We start from the raw sequence: 12661 nt of genomic DNA, 5'->3' as shown, positions 1-12661 counted from the left end.
CACAGCGGGACACTATTGCATTACAGAATTCTCTTGAGACAAATAAATTTTAACATCACACAGATGACAATGCAATTTGTTTTATTATTGCAAAAATGTGTACATAGTATTTGCAAATTGTAAATTAGATAATGCACATTTTTAGGTCATAATTGCACACTCCTTAGATAAAGGTGCCCTTATTTTAGACATATATAGTGGGCAGCTTTCCATATGTCCTTGTATGTGTAGCCAGTCTCATAATTCCCAGAGGTCTGTACAACTTTCAGCTTGTGAAAAATTGTCTCGTACTGTAGCTAACAGGATTTGCTTTCATGGATTTACAGAACTGTCCCAATGAAGGAGGCGTGGCTTATACCCCTGTCACTCCCATTTAAGGGGGCTGAAGAAAGTAGGGCCTCTGAGCCTGTCAATCCTTGTAATCATGGTGTGGCCTTTGTACCATTTAGTACAAGTGAAGGAAGCTTGGCCTCTTTGTGCCTGTCTGTCCAATTGAATGGCATGTGGCATCTGTGTCTCTCCATCCTAGCAAAGGAGGTGTGTACCTGTTCGTTTCAGTGAAGGGTGTGTGACCTCTTGGTGCATGTCAGTCCTGGTGAAGGAGGCATGAATTATGAGCCTCTTAGTAAAGGAAGTGTGGCCTCTGTGCTTGTTGGTCCCAATGAAGGAGGCGTGGCCTCTGTGTTTGTCAGTCCCAATGAAGGAAGTATGGCCTCTGTGCTTGTCAGTCCCAATGAAGGAAGTATGGCCTTTGTGCTTGTCAGTCCCAATGAAGGAAGTGTGGCCTTCGTGCTTGTCAGTTCCAATAAAGGAGGAGTGGCCTCTGTGTTTGTCAGTCCCAATGAAGGAGGCGTGGACGCTGTGCTTGTCGTTCCCAACGAAGAAGGCATGGACTCTGTGCTTGTTGGTCCCAATGAAGGAAGTGTGGCTTCTGTGCGTGTTAGTCCCAATGAAGGAGGCATGGCCTCTGTGTTTGTTGGTCCCAGTGAAGGAGGCATGGCCTCTGTGCTTTTCAGTCCCATTGCCGGAGGCGTGGCATCTGTGCTTGTCAGTTCCATATAAGGAAGTGTGGCCTCTGTGCTTGTCAGTCCCAATGAAGGAGGCATGGCCTTTGTGTCTGTTGGTACCAATGAAGGAAGTGTGGCCTCTGTGCTTGTCAGTCCCAATGAAGGAGGTGTGACCTCTGTGCTTGTCAGTCCCAATGAAGGAGGTGTGGCTTCTGTACTTGTCAGTCCCAATGAAAGAGGTGTGGCCTCTGTGCTTGTCAGTCCCAATGAAGGAGGTGTGGCCTCTGTGCTTGTCAGTCCCAATGAAAGAGGTGTGGCTTCTGTACTTGTCAGCCCTAATAAAGGAAGTGTGTCCTCTGTGTCTGTCAACCACAGCGAAGGAGGTGTGGCCTCTGTTCCAGTCAGTCTCAGGAAATACTGTGGTGTCTTCACACTAATATCACTAACAGTGGTTATTTTAAGAAATATCAGCTGCTATGTTCATGTCATCGGTTTATATCAAGTCCAAACCCGGCAGCTCTGTGCTGTCAGATTTGCTTGGATGTCTTGGCATGAGTTAGCTGCTGTAGCTTGAGGGCTGTTAGGATTGGAGTAAATCCTGTGTAATTGTCCCCAGCAGCTATGTGTGTAGCATCACTGCATGAGCTAATGCTGTTACAGAAGAACTGTCACAGACTTTTCCTTACCCCCATGTTTCCTCCCCCCATGCTCCCTCGCTGACTTCCCTCAAACTAGAAAGTGCATATGGTCTGTAGCACACTTTTCCATTTATGACTTACGTGGAGTAGCATGTAGTGGGGAGTCTGTTTTTTTTTTGTTTTTTTTTTTCAAAAGAGTAATTTCCATCAGAAGGTTCAAAACTGTGTATCAGCTAACTAGCTAGCCTGCTAATTAGCTAGCAGAGTTACAAAACAGTTCACAGTTGCAGAGAATAACATTTGAATATTTGAAGAAATCAGTGTATATATTTTAAACGTTATAGACTTAACATCTTCAGCCAATATTTTCTTTAAAGAAAACTGCATGTTAAAGCAGCAAGTTGTGCTCCTAAAGTCTACCGTGTTGACTCAATACCCCATCTAATAAACACTCGATCTGATAAACTAATAGAGTGGCACAAAGTGCATTAATATACAGATATAATCTCTGACATGAGTTTGTTCTTATATTTTCCAGCTTTACTCAAAGAATCCTCAGTTAGCTAGTTAATTTACTTTACAAATATTAGTTAGCTATGTTAGCTTACTAGATTAGACTATTTGTAAAGCGACTCAGTTGTTATGGGGGAAAAGTCATTGTTATGAAAATATGTAGACTAAATAAAATGCATCTCTGACACATAGTAAGGGAAGCAGAAAGGAAAACCAAAAAGTGATTTGCTTGAGTGTAATTCTATAAATAAGAATGTATTCTCCCTAAAAACTTTTTTAAAAATTTGCGAAAGTTGCAAAAAGTTCTGCATGCTGATCTGTCTGAGCAGAGTGTTTGTATGAGGATGTGAGAGAGCAGGACAGATTAAAGGACTAAAGCACTGCTACATCACTCTATTTGGGTAGAGATGAAGTCCCATTACGATCAGCAGGTAGTTGAATGGCATTATGGTTAATGTGGAAAACAGTTACTCAAAGTGAAAACAGACTGATATGTTGAAAGCAGTTCAAGAAACTCAATTCAGAATTTCATCACAGAATAACATTTGGACACTACTGAATATCGTAGTGATTAATATGCAAGTTGTTATGGATGGTTTGCTAAGCCTGTGTTTAACATAATAAATTGCATTATTTTCATTTGCATATCCACATTTATTTGTTAAAAAAAAAATAATCAAGCTGGTCTGATGTGAAAAATGAAAAATTGGTGAGACCTTTATGTGAATCATGGCAGTTAACATGCAAACTAATGCAAGCTATGATTCAGGCTCCAGTTCCCAGCATGCATCTCCTGCTAGCATTCGGCACTCTCCACCTGCTCGAAATATGTCCATTTCCATCATTTTAAAGTTTTTCCTGAAGCACTTTCCTTTCTTTGAATCCTTCTCGCCTCTTTAAAGGCAAAACAGGCAGAAACTGAGGTGCTGACCTTAAATCCGTAAACACCATCTGCAATTCAGAGTGTTGCTGTAATTTACGAGTAACATCTGTTCACGCTGCTGCCCACGTTAGAACAAAACAAACAGGTGCTGAAGAACAAATCAGACAGAAAAAAAAGATTAATCTATGAAAATTTACACCGCCAAAGAACACATAACGCTGTGCTTGTGTTGTTAGTTGCTAATCACTAAACATGTGTTAGTAACTGAGCTTGTGTGTTTACCTACTGAAGGAAAAGATAAATGTACGTGCATATGAAGTGTGTGTATATATATATATATATATACATATATATATATATATATATATATATATATATATATATATATATATATATATATATATATATATATATATATATATATATATATATATATATATACCACTTCTATACCACTTTATCCTTTTCAGGGTCACAGGGAAACCTGGAGCCTATCCCAGGGAGCATCGTGCACAAGGCGGGGTACAACCTGGTCAGGGTGCCAATCCATCACAGGGCACACTCACTCACTACGGACACTTTGGACATGCCAATCAGTCTACCATGCATGTCTTTGGGCTGGGGGAGGAAACCGGAGTACCTGGAGGAAACCCCCGCAGCACAGGGAGAACATGCTAACCACTAAGCCGTGTGTATATATATATATATATATATATATATATATATATATATATATATATATATATATATATATATATATATATGTATGTATGTAGGTCTATATGTATGTATATATATATATATATATATATATATATATATATATATATATATATATATATAATAGTTAGTTAGTTAGTTAGTTAGTTATTACTATGCTGCTACTGCATTCCTTGCTAAAAAAAATTAATAAACAGAAACCATCACAACACTTCTAATGGTTTCCACTAAAAATACCATTACAAAACATCAGCTGTTAACCATTAAAACCATTACCAAAAGGTTTCTAATATGTAGTAGAACTGTATTATGGACCTAGGTCCTTAATGGTAACCATTAGACATAACATGCCACCAACAGAAGGCAACAAAATACCAGTAGAGACCCATGGAAACTGACCATTACAGTTTCCAATAAAACCAATACAATTCCGAGCAAGCATTAAAACCATTACAAATGATATGAGCGTTTTTTTGTTTGTTTGTTTGTTTGTTTCAGCAGGGTTGTCAGTATTTGTGAACTTAGCTTATTTAATACTTTACACTGTGTGATTTCAGCAGTCTTTTAAGATTATTACTTGTCCCACTGTATGGGATGATTCCAGTAAAATCTTGGCTGAATTCTATTACAGACTGTGTGATATCCTGTGCTGTCCAAGTTCCTCTAATTACAGACCTGCGATTAGGGAAAATGTTTAAGATGTGCTTATGTCAAAGTGAGCTTGAGGTAATGAGGATGTTTTTTTTGTGATAATGAGGATGCCTTAACATTGTTTGATTATTTTGTAATCACCACTAGCATCCTTGTATACAGTGGGAGAAAAAAGTATTGAAGAAATTAACCCATTAATTTGCACAAATAGGGGGTATACTTACTTATGGATTTCAAGTCTTTAAAAATTTTGGCCTCAACTGTAACAATGTGATTCCAGTGTTGAAAATAGGGCATGTTTATGCGGATCCTGGGTTGCCAAGAAATGTAAAACCTGGCTAAATATTAGCAACAAGAAAACATTACTGTGTGTAATAAATCAAATCAAATGCAAAACACAATAGTATACACTCACTGGCCACTTTAATAGGAACACATGTACCTCTGCTCATTGTGGACCTAGAGATTGAAAAATAAAAGACCTGTTTTTTTTTTTGTTTTGTTTTTTTGTTTTTTTGTTTTTTTGGGGGGGGGGGGGGGGGTTCAATCTTCAGCTGTTCAGTTTTGTTGATCCTGTGCCTACTGTAGCATCAGATTCCTGTTCTTGACTGACAGGATCAGAATGTGATGTGATGCGCTGCTGTTGTAGTCCATCCACCTCAAGGTTCAACATCTTCTGAGATGCTATTCTGCTCACCACAGTCATAAAGAGCTGTTATTTGAGTTACTTCATGTCAGCTTCTAGCTCATGCAACATCTGCTCATTGGATGTTTTGTTTTGTTTTGTTTTTTTTGCACCAAATCTAAAGTCTGTCGTGCATGAAAATCCCAGGATATCAGATAGCCTAAGCTTTTCTTCTGTTAAGAAAATGACACAATCTGACTGTGTCAGTTGAACATCATTAAAATGCATTCGAATGCAACATATATTCAATATTCAATACATTTTTGTTAATGGTAGATCGGTGCTGCTATAAAACTAATCAAAAATAATTTGCACATTTGCACCAGACTATTTAATTCAAGTATATTTGAACTCTCAAAATTTCACAACATGCCCATTTGGTGCTTGTTAGTATGAATGATTTCTTAGAATACAGATCCTATTAGCATCCGCAATCTGTTGACACACAGCACACAGATTTCTAAGCATACAGATCTTATGATCTTACAGATCAAATGCATTGTTTTTCCCCCAAAACAGTTTGAACATTTTATAAAAGTTCTGTACTGAATGTATGTTTTAATGTTTGTTATGCTAACTGAAAATGTCACCATTCTCTCCTCATCAAGTCTCGCCATGCCAGGAATACACACATCGCCATTTCCTTCCCACCAATTATTCCCTTGTCAGAATGATGCTCTTCGATACAATGTTTTAAAATTATAATTATGTGGCAGATGATTGTAATTATGGCGAGCACAAAGTGAGAGGATTATTGTAGTAGAAATTAGCGAAGACGTGCGCACATTCATAGCAATCACAAAACGTACAGGGAACAGGACAGGTCGTTTGCATAATGCATGGCCACGGGGGGGAAAAAAACCCTTTCCGTCCTTTTTGATGCAGTTTGCCAGGCATCTTGAAAGTAGATGGGAAACAGATACGTAATGAAAGAAACCAAATCTGAAATATTGCTCTGCACCCTGAGAGTTAAAATAACCCAGCGGAAAACTTACCTTATCATTATATCTCATCCCACTTTTTTTATTTATACATATATAGCCATTAAGATGCAGAGAAAGCTTCGAGATCCCGGATAGAAATGAATATCAGAAAGATCTGAGAACATCGTATTCCTGCTGTAGACCAAACACACACACACACACACACACACACACACACACACACACACACACCACAAACACAGAGGACTCACAATCAATATGTTGGACTAACTGCATGCTGTATGAGCACTGAGTACTGAGTAACAATAAGAATGAATACTATTTTATGAAATATACTGATCAGTTGATCATACGCTGAAATCTGCATGTAGGTTTTGACAATAAGAATTATTACACATAGCAGTTACCTTATGTAAATTGTTTTTACTTAAGCTTTGGCATTTGCCAATTTTGGACTACTTATGACAATGTTATGACACTATACTGACAGTCATAAATATTATTTGGACTACTTATGACCATGTTATGACACTGTAATGATAGTTATAGGTATATATTTGAACTATTTGTGACATTACGATACTTATGACAGTTATAAGTAGTTTTTGACTACTTATGGCCATGTTATGACACTGTAATAACTGTTATAAGTATTTATTTGGAGTACTCGGCAATTTTTTGCAGTAATGACAGTTGTAAGGGTTTTTTTTTTTAATACTTTTGACAATGCTATGACACAGTGATGGCAAATATGTAGCTTTTCTTTGGGCCTTAAGTCAACTGTTTGTTTCTCTGTTTGTTGTTAACTTCATAATGACAGAGTTTTATTATTTGGAGATTTAATTTTTGCTGGAAAAAGTTAAATAATCACAGCGTCATGACACCATATGACAAAATTATATTTCTTAGAATATGTTTTTACGCTCGAGTTTGTTTTTGGATGAGAGTAGAGGCTTTTTTCTTGAAACCCTTCCAAACGACTTGGATGTCAGAATATATATACAGTAATGACAGAATTTTGTTGCTAAAGTGTTCTTAATTTTTATTTAGAATTATATGAATGCTTATGACAGTGTAATTACAGGGTTATGTATACATTCTCTCATCCTTTATAAAGTATTTTGTCTATCTATCTATCTATCTATCTATCTATCTATCTATCTATCTATTTATCTATCTAGTGTTAACTTTATAATTTAGAGAATGTACGACGTCTCCCTCTCACTCACTCTTTCTCTATTGTCATTATGTTGTCATTGTGCTCTAAATTAAGTTACTCTGAAATAGTATCATTACACAACCCTATGTCAACAGAAAAAATCTCACTTGACCCGGCATTACGTCAAATTGACATAACAATTGACAAAAGCAATCTTTATGACAACCACCGCCTACTGAGTTATGCTTTTATAAATATTAATTTACTTTTATGTCAGGTGTCATGAGAAGCTTATGCGGTGTTATCATCTGTGTTTTCAGAAAATGTACATAGCTCTTCTCATTGGGCAGAAAATGAATATTAAATTGTAATGAATTGGAGGCTTGGAGTGGAGCCTATCCCACACAGTAAAATCCCTAGTGTTGAATTAACACCCAGAGTGTTTATTTGAGTCCAGTGGACTTATATAAACACTTTAGGGTGTGAATTCAACTCTGTGGGTGTTAAATCAACACTGGTGATTTTGCTATGCAGGGAACTCGGGGCACAAGGCAGGGGACACCCTGAACGGGGTGCCAACCCATCACGGGGCACAATCGCAAACTCATTCACACACTACGGACAATTTAGAGATGCCAATCAGCCTACAGCGCATGTGTTTGGATTGGGGGAGGAAACCCCCGAAGCATGGGGAAGACTGCAAACTCCACATACACAGGGTGGAGGTGGGATTCAAACCCGTGCTAACCACTAAACAACCTTGATCTGAACATCACCTTTGTAATTTATCTAATTATTAAACATGATCCTTCATGTTCATTCGAAAATCTGAGCTGAACAGTGCAGAAGAGTTAGTGTATGTGTCTGGTTACTGATGCCCCCGCCATGTGTTCTTTCAGATTTCAGAGAGATGACACCTGTTTAATTGATCGAGATTACAGATAAACCCTGGGAGGTGGGAAAAATGAGGCACTTACCCAGACTATACCGCTCTCTCACACACACAAATGCCCGCACGTGCATTGACACACAAATCGAATTACTTGTCCTAGACAATGCTGGAAGTAGATAAAAAAATTTTACCTCATCAGGTGTTTATAGATTTACGATGGTGGGGGATACACTGCTTTATTCGGTTTCCCGTGGCAGGTGGGACATCGATAACCAATTATAATCTATCCACACTCTCACCTGCTGTCTTTTCTCTCTTTCTAGCATTCAAAGCTGAAAAACAATGCCTTGTCTCATGGACAAACAAGCCTTCAGGAGTTTCGCAAACACATTTGAAGCTGTAAAAATTCAGTAACATCTACAGACATGAAGGCAGAAATAATGTGGCCTAGACAGTTCAGCATTCTCATTTTCAACCACGATTCCATTAAGGATTATTCATTTAAGATTTTATAGATTGGAAGTAGCAAGGAAGTTCATACAGAACGCATAATGTCGCAGACTAACGGAGTGAATATCATGAGTTATTCATTAACTCCAACTGCGATGTTTGAGTCTCTTATGGAAAAATGACATTAATTTCAGACCTGATCATATTTTAGCAGATCCTCCTTCGTTCACCTCATTTCTTTCACAAATGATGCTCTGAATCAGTAGATCTACTACTCACATTCAGACTCACAGTAAGGTGTGTATTCGTTCAGTAGGTCCAAAGAAAGGCCTTGCTCCTTCACAGGACGCACTCTAATGCAGTCTGTAAAATGCAGGAAAAACCTGCCAAAGCACTCATGTGTTTTACACGGGAAGGACTAAAGAGAACGAAAAATATGAGTCAGTACATGAAGAATGATTCGTTCACTTAAAAGATTCATTTACAAACACAGAGTCGTTCAGAAACAAAACACCACTTGTAAAAGAATGATCTGAAAAGAAATTGATCGTCTTACAAAAAAGTGAATTAGATGATTCATGTGGAGAAATCACGTAAAATAGATGGTTCATGTGGAAAAGTCACATGAATTACACTGCCCTCCACTAATATTGGCACCCTTGGTAAATATGACCAAAGAAGGCTGTGAGAAATTGTCTTTATTGTTTAAACTTTTGATCTTTTGTTAAAAATATTCACAAAAATCCTCTGCTCTCATGGACATCGAACAATTGCATAAACAACACAAGTTTATCAAAAAAAAAAATATTCGTTAAATATAGGTGTGCAACAATTATTGGCACCCTTTTAGTCAATACTTTGTGCTACCTCTCTTTGCCAAGATAACAGCTCTGAGTCTTCTCCTATAATGCCCGATGAGGTTGGGAATACATGGCAAGGGATCTGAGACTGTTCCTCCATACAGAATCTCTCCAGTTCCTTCAAATTTCGAGGTCCATGCTGGTGGACTCTCCTTTTCAGTTCACCCCACAGGTTTTCTACGGGTTTCCAGTCAGGGGACTGGGATGGTCATGGCAGGACCCTGATTTTGTGGTAAGTAAAACATTTTTTTGTTGATTTTGATGTATGTTTTGGATCATTGTTCTGCTGTAAAGTCCAACAACGGCCCATTTTAAGCTTTCAGGCAGAGGCAAAAAGCTCTATTTTGCTCTATTTTTTGCCAAAAAGCTCTATTTTGGTAAAACCCGATCCCATTTGCAGTTCCATTAGTGTCTGGCAAACTGAAGACGCTCGAGTTTGTTTTTGGATGAGAGTAGAGGCTTTTTTCTTGAAACCCTTCCAAACGACTTGGATGTCAGATGTAGCCATGTACTCTATGTGAAAATATGTGAAACATAACTTATAAAGTGTCTGAAAACCATGTGTAACTATTCACATGTTAAGTTACCTAGCTAGCTAGTTAACCTTCTAGCCTAATTATCATGCATAATTCATTTTTTGACTCCTCACATGCCAAGGTAATTGCGTGTAGATGAAAAATGTTGACATTTTTAAATGATCTCTCATCACGTTAATCATACACATTCAGTTTTGTAAAAAGAGTGCAGGCTTGTTCCATTTCATTTGCTTTTTAATAATGACCTCTTGAATAATGAGTCGAATTCTGCAGTCTCTTGACTTAGTCGACCAGACAAGGATGTCTGTGGTCTAATGCGTAAATCAACGCTGTGAATCAGACACATTAATGTCTTCGCAGCAGTGAAAGGGCAAGAAGTTGAGGTGAGATGAGGATTTTGTTTTATGGATTGCACTCATCATTCTTTGACTAGCTTCGTTTTTAACTTTGCTTGCCTGAATTAGCACTGCTGTACTTCTTCGACAGTTCTGCTTTTTCTGCATTGCGTTTTCGCACTCAGACTGCTTTTTGACCCCTATAATTTGTTCCCTACCTCTGTGTTGACTCAGACTTGAAATCTTCTCCACAACAGCTTTTACGGTTCAGCTACAGGTGTGCCGTGGCTGTGAAAGAAGGAAAAAACAAAAACAAAAAAAAGCGTTTGTCTGAATATGCTGGAAAGCCCTGTGTCACATGAAGTCCATCATGCTCTCCTGTAATTGGGTGGGCGGCTTGATTGCTCCACTCTGTGAGTGTGTTTGACCCTATGCAGCCTCGCTGACTAATAATTACCTCAGACGTTATGAGTGCATCATAACCTCGACCTTCCGCACCAGCGCTGAATTTAATTCTGTGGACTGAGTCAGATCTGAATCTGAAGGAGGCTTACACCAGGACTGAACAATAACGGCTCAAACCATAATCATTTGTCTGTTTCACTCTATGTAAAAAAAAAAAACACAATTATTTCTCATAATTATTCGGCGTATTTCTGTACAAAATAATCAGGGTTTCTTTTGTTATTTTGAAAAGATAAAAGCCTTTCCTTTCCCACGCTACATAATAAGCTTGTATTCCTTAAAATCAGATTTCTACTTATTCTAATGATTTGTTTATGGAAAACAAATCCAGAAATGACAAACGACTGTCTATTCAATTAGGACGAAAGTAATGGAGGAAGCGTTAGTGTGTGTCAAAGGTAGTCGACTTGCTGCAATGGCTGTGCTGCATTATTCGAAGATTTCGTGCACACTGCATTTAGGAGCTGCTTTATAACTCTTTAATCATCATTTTGCCATTTTGAGCTCTGTGTGAGCTTTGGCTTTTATGGAGGTTTGTGGAAATGTAAATAAGCTGTGCCATGAACACGCTTGGTGATTGACATTTATGAATATACAATGTAAATATAAAGGAAATCAGCATTAAGGAAACTTTTATAAATGTAACAGTCTGAGTGCGGAAAACATTGACACACATTTGTTTTTTGTTGTTGTTTTTTTTATGTAAATGATTGGTAAATTAGGTCACTTAATGCTAAAAATAAAGAGGATAGCGAATTTCTATAAAATATTAGATACACAATAATCTCTAGTCTTCGTGAAGAAATTCAGTCTCATGTTCTTTTCCCCATGCTGGCGTGGTTCAGGGTTTCACAGGAGGCACAGTGTGTGTGTGTGTGTGTGTGTGTGTGTGTGTGTGTGTGTGTGTGAGACAGAGAGAGAGAGAGAGAGAGAGAGACAGAGAGAGAGAGAGTATGTTGTCTCTCTGTGGTGTCTGTGTATGTCATCCAGAACAATTCTGCAGGCGGTATAACGCAGCTGGATTTGAGTTCACCAGCCGCGCGCAGCGTGTTATAGAGGTTGTGTCATTGCTGTATGTGTGTGTGTCTGTGTGTGTGTGAGTTCACCGAGCTGATGATGATATGTTTGTGAGTGTGTGAAGCTCAGCGTCTCATCATTCTGACACTCTGCAGTAAGTCTATCGTCCTGCTGATGTCAGTTAGATCACTGAAAGCTCCTCTCCAAACACTCCACGTTCTCCTGAGGTGAGACTGTAGACATCCAACCCTCATGTTCTGTTCATTACTTAGTGATGTACATCCCATTTCATAGAAATACAGATATAACATTTATCTTTAAAATATCCAATACAAACTTATGCTTTTGATCCATAATGGCGTGTGTGTGTGTGTGTGTGTGTGTGTGTGTGTGTGTGTGTGTGTGTGGGAGTAGAATAAAGTGATAGATAGTGAAGGAATGGGTCATATGGTAACATTACATTAATGGTTCAGGTTTATTTCAAGAACAACTCCAAACAAAATATCCAAATGACCAAGAACATCTTGTGGTACTATAAATATTTATTATAGTTTAAAATGATTTTTAAAGTGATAAAATTGTTAAAGAAATTTAGCTTAGGACATGAAGTAATTTTTAGCATGTAGAAGGAATGTAGAAGTAAAGTGTCCATCCATCCATCCATCCATCCATTTTCTACCGCTTACTCCTTATCAGGGTCACGGGGAACCTGGAGCCTATCCCAGAGAGCATCGGGCACAAGGCGGGGTACACCCTGGACAGGGTGCCAGTAGAAGTAAAGTGTGAACCGGGTTATTTTGACGCAAACATGAGATATAAAGGTTAAATCAATAAAACTGGAGTAGAATTTTATGGATTTCTTTATGGATGTGAAGTCACACGGGCAATTCAGGCAATGACTTGACA

Source organism: Ictalurus punctatus, chromosome 16, assembly GCF_001660625.3.
Source record: "Ictalurus punctatus breed USDA103 chromosome 16, Coco_2.0, whole genome shotgun sequence".
NCBI lineage: Eukaryota > Metazoa > Chordata > Actinopteri > Siluriformes > Ictaluridae > Ictalurus > Ictalurus punctatus.
Note: the sequence above shows the minus strand (reverse complement) of the source record.